Genomic DNA, 5166 nt, shown 5'->3' with positions numbered 1-5166 from the left:
AAAAAAAAAAAAAAGTCTCAAGGCAAAGTACGCCTCCGCACAACTTCCTTAAGGAAAACTAAAGTTATGCGGAGGGGCATAATTTAGTTTTGCCTTATGGGGCAAACTTTTTCAAGGAATTATGCCTTGTATCCACGGATTTTTTAATTAAGGCATAACCAAAAGTATGTTTAAAAAAAAAAAAAAAAAAAATGTCTCAAGGCAAAGCCCGCTCTCCCGCATAACTTCCAAGGAAAAACTAAAGTTATGCGGAGGGGGCATAACTTTTCCTCGGGTATAATTTAGTTTTGCCTTATGGGGTAAAATTTTTCTTAAGGAACTATGCCTTATGGGGCATACTTTTAATTAAGGCAATTAAGGCATAACCAAAAGTATGCCTTAACTAAAAGTGTGCCTTTAAAAGTTAAAAAAAAAAAAAAAAAATTCTCAAGGCAAAGTCCCCCTCCGCATAACTTCCAGGAAAAACTAAAGTTATGCGGAGGGGCATAACTTTTCCTCAAGGCATAATTTAGTTTTGCCTTATGGGGTAAAATTTTTCTTAAGGAACTATGCCTTATGGGCATACTTTTAATTAAGGCATAACCAAAAGTATGCCTTAACTAAAAGTGTGCCTTTAAAAGTTAAAAAAAAAAAAAAAAAAAAAAATTCTCAAGGCAAAGGTCGCCCTCCTCCGCATAACTTCCTTAAGGAAAAACCAAAGCTATGCCGAGGGGCATAACTTTCTCAAGGCATAATTTAGTTTTGCCTTATGGGGCAAATTTTTTTCTTAAGGAACTATGCCTTATGGGGCATACTTTTAATTAAGATAACCAAAAGTATGCCTTAACTAAAAGTGTGCCTTTAAAAGTTAAAAAAAAAAAAAAAAAAAAAAAAAAAATTCTCAAGGCAAAGTTTCTCCGCATAACTTCCTAAGGAAAACTAAAGTTATGCGCCTATGGGCATAACTTTTCCTCAAGGCATAATTTAGTTTTGCCTTATGGGGTAAAAATTTTTCTTAAGGAACTATGTGCCTTATGGGCATACTTTTAATTAAGGCATAACCAAAAGTATGCCTTAACTAAAAGTGCCTTTTAAAAGTTAAAAAAAAAAAAAAAAAAAACAATTCAAGGCAACGTCTCGCCCTCCGCATAACTTCCTTAATGAAAAACAAAGTTACGCCGAGGGGGCATAACTTTTCCTCAAGGCATAATTTAGTTTTGCCTTGGGGCAAATTTTTTTCTTAAGGAACTATGCCTTATGGGGCATACTTTTAATTAAGGCAATTAAGGCATAACCAAAAGTATGCCTTAACTAAAAGTGTGCCTTTAAAAGTTAAAAAAAAAAAAAAAAAAAAAATTCTCAAGGCAAAGTCTGCCCTCCGCATAACTTCCTTAAGGAAAACTAAAGTTATGCCGAGGGGCATAACTTTTCCTCAAGGCATAATTTAGTTTTGGCCTCATGGGGTAAAATTTTTTCTTAAGGAACTATGTTTTACGGCATATTTTTAATTAAGGCATAACCAAAAGTATGCCTTAACTAAAAGTGTGCCTTTAAAAGTTAAAAAAAAAAAAAAAAAAAAAAAAAAAAAAAATTCTCAAGGCAAAGTCCATTTCCCTCCGCATAACTTCCTTAAGGAAAAACAAAGTTATGCGTGGGGGGCCAACTTTTCCTCAAGGCATAATTTAGTTTTTTGCCTTACGGGGCAAAATTTTTCCTTAAGGAACTATGCCTTACGGGTATATTTTTAATTAAGGCATAACCAAAAGTATGCCTTAACTAAAAGTGTGCCTTGAAAAGTTTAAAAAAAAAAAAAAAAAAAAATGTCTCAAGGCAAAGTCTCCGCCCTCCGCATAATTTAGAATTTAGAGAAACCCATTTAGTGTTCTTCATAGCCTTTCTCCAAATTCTTAGCAATGGAGTTTAATTTTCTCCCCAAATCAACTCAAAGAATTAGTGCTTAAATAACTCCAACCAAGCAACAAGTAGCAACTCCAAACAAGTTAACTTCCAACCGTATTTTCTTTAACAAGATTAGATTTTTCATCCTTATTTTTTTTTTCCGCATTTTTCCTTTTTTTTCTTCGCATTTTTCATTTTTTTTCTTCGCATTTTCGCTTATGGTGGAAAGTTGTTCTTTAACAAGTTGTTCTAATCATATGTGGATTTTCTTCAAATGAGATTTTCGTTTATAATGGATATTATTTTGACAACAAAAAATGGGGACGGATATTAAATAAGAAAGTGAAGACGAAGATGAAGTAACAAAAATGGAGGTGGAGTTCAAATTTTATCTACTCGCATCATATGTGGCCTTAGCTGGCGTCCAAAACAGTCGATGCGTATTTTTAAAGTGCCACGCGCCACCGGGCGTGTATTTACGCTCTCTCGCCACATCGCAAAAAGTGGCTATTTTGCTATTAAAAAAAAAATTTGTCCAGGTACAGACCCCGCAAAGGTTCGTGTGTAGTTGGCATTTTGGTCAAACGTTGGGGGGTATTTTGACTATTATCCCATTTAATATTCTTAGAAAATGAAGTACGTGTAATCAATACTGAAAGTTGAAGAATCAACAAAGGGGAAAAAAAAAAAAAAGAAATACAGAATAGTATGCAGAAGTTGGGAACAATGTACCAAATCATTTTTTGATGTGAGTTTCTCGTTGTATGGTCTTTAAATTTTGCCCCTCAAATTTGAAATCTTTAAAATTTGCCCTTTTCGCTTAACACCCATAGGTTCCAGTTCGAATCCACGCGCAAGTAGCCAAAATTTAAAAAAAAATTCGCAAGGCAAGTTTAAATTTCGCTATATGACCCTAAAAGATACTTTTGTTAAGGAATTACCAAAGTTATGCTGCATCCGCATACTTATGCCTTGTGGGCGTACTTTGCATAAAAGAGGCCGGTCCGATAACTTTGATAATTCCTTCACAAAGTTATGCCGGTCCCGCATAAAAGTTTGCCCATTAAAAGTATGCCCCCACCAAGATAATTTGTGAAGGAATTATCAAAAGAGGTCGGACCCGTGATACTTATGCCTTTATGGGCGTACGAGACATAAGTATGCCGGGGTCCGGTATAACTTGATAATTCCTTCACAAAGTTAGCCGGTCCTAAGATAAAAGTTTGCCCATTAAAAGTATGTTCCCCCACCGCATAACTTTGTGAAGGAATTATCAAAGTTATGATCCAAGATACTTATGCCAAGTCGCCTCATAAGGTACGAGTATGCCGGTCCCGCATAAAATGTGTAATTCCTTAACAAGTGTATGTCGTTTTGGCGATAGCGAAATTTAAACTGCTCTTGCGAATTTTTTTTTTAAAATTTTGGATCGCGCGGGGTTCGAACTCGGAACCTACGGGGCGTTAGCCGAAGGGCGGCAAAATTTAAACATTTAAATATGAAGGGCAAAATTTAAAGCACCACCCTTAAAGAAATGGCAATTCTCGCGAATTGCCCGTACCAAATTGGAATGTCAAAAATTAGTGAAAGACTACTTCTTTAGGCCCAAAGAGTTTGAGAAATATGCTGCCGATTGGGCCTCTTTTAGTCGGATGACGTTTTGGGCCCACTTATGGATATACAGCACAACTTCGAATGATTTTGATAAATATTTTTTGGGAAAACATCACTCATTGCCCCAATATACAAAATATTTACCCGCTCAAGCCCCCTCCTAAACTATTTTCGCTTTTAGCCCACCGACTGAAAATATTTACCCGGCATACCCTCAGGCAAATCCTTTATCTCTGTGATACCATCGCAGTATATTTATATATCACGATGGTATCATGGAGGACTAAGAGAAGAACTGAAACAATTTTCATAATGCCATCTCAGTACATTTATATATCATATTTATATACCATAATGGTATCATTGTCCTAAGGATTGTCTCAATAAAGGACTGAAGCAGTGCTTCATGATACCATCACGGTATATGTACAAGACGATGGTATCATAAGGTTTTTTTTTTTTTTCTTTTGAAAAAAGGGTGTCATTTTTAATAAATGAACATAATCATTCATAATACCGTCTCGGTATATTAATAGACCATGATGATATCATGGAGGACTAAGAGAAGGGCTGAAGCATCTTCCATGATACCATCTCAGTATATTTATATACCGTGATGGTATCATGGAGGACTAAGAAAAGGACCGAAGCATCTCCCATGATACCATCTCAATATATTTATATACCATGATGGTATCATAGAGGACAAAGAAAAGGATTGAAGCATCTTCCATGATACCATCTCAGTATATTTATATATCATATGGGTATTATAACTGGCAGGATCTCGGATAAATATTTTTAATTTTTTTAGGGGGTATGGGCGGGTAATTTTTTTTTATTTGAAGGGGCATCCGTGATCTTTCCCCTATTATTTTTTTTGGGTAACTAATCAATCTTATTAATCACCAAACTGGAACTCATTACAAGTCCATAGTTGCAGTATACAAGCAACTATCTCAGCAAGTGGAGCATCACACAAACTCTATCCTATAGACTAAGCAGCTAAAATTTCAGCTCATTTAGCAAAGCTTGAAGTCCTAATGTCCTATAGCTGCCCTCACATTACAAGTGTAAGCTATATATTTAGCGATTCTATCCCATTCTTCTCAAAGACTCGATTATTTCAGCTTCTTCTACGCTTGGAGTTTCAATTGTACAAGTTTCTTACTTTAGAACATTTTTTAGTCTATGCAAGACCGTCATAATGAACAACACATGCAAGATTTGTTAGGCCGGCGAGACTTATGAACAATTTAACAAGATAGGTAAACTGAAGATAGTATCAAGTCTTATCAGTTCGACAAAGCATGCAAACAATTGAACAACACAAGCAAAGTCTAGCCATTCCGCCATCACTTGTCACCAATTTAAAAAGATACGTAGAATGAAGATAGTATCAAGTCTTACCAGCCCGGCAGAATGTGTGAACAACTGAACAACACATGCAAGTTTTTTCCATCCGCAGAATTTATAAATAATTTGTACCAAAGTTATGCCCGCACGTTATAACTAGTGAACAAGATAAGTTCTGTCCATCTTGACTGAACTTTTCAACAATTTGTACCAATGTATGTCCCACTTAGCATAATTGTGAACAAAGCAAATTTTATCAATCCGACAAGATTTGTAAATAGCGTCGCGGAATAGTTCTATTTGTAAAATCTCAAGCCA

Source organism: Lycium ferocissimum, chromosome 9 (genome assembly GCF_029784015.1).
Source record: "Lycium ferocissimum isolate CSIRO_LF1 chromosome 9, AGI_CSIRO_Lferr_CH_V1, whole genome shotgun sequence".
Taxonomy (NCBI): domain Eukaryota; kingdom Viridiplantae; phylum Streptophyta; class Magnoliopsida; order Solanales; family Solanaceae; genus Lycium; species Lycium ferocissimum.
The sequence above is the reverse complement of the archived record's forward strand: the minus strand, read 5'-3'. Positions refer to the sequence as shown.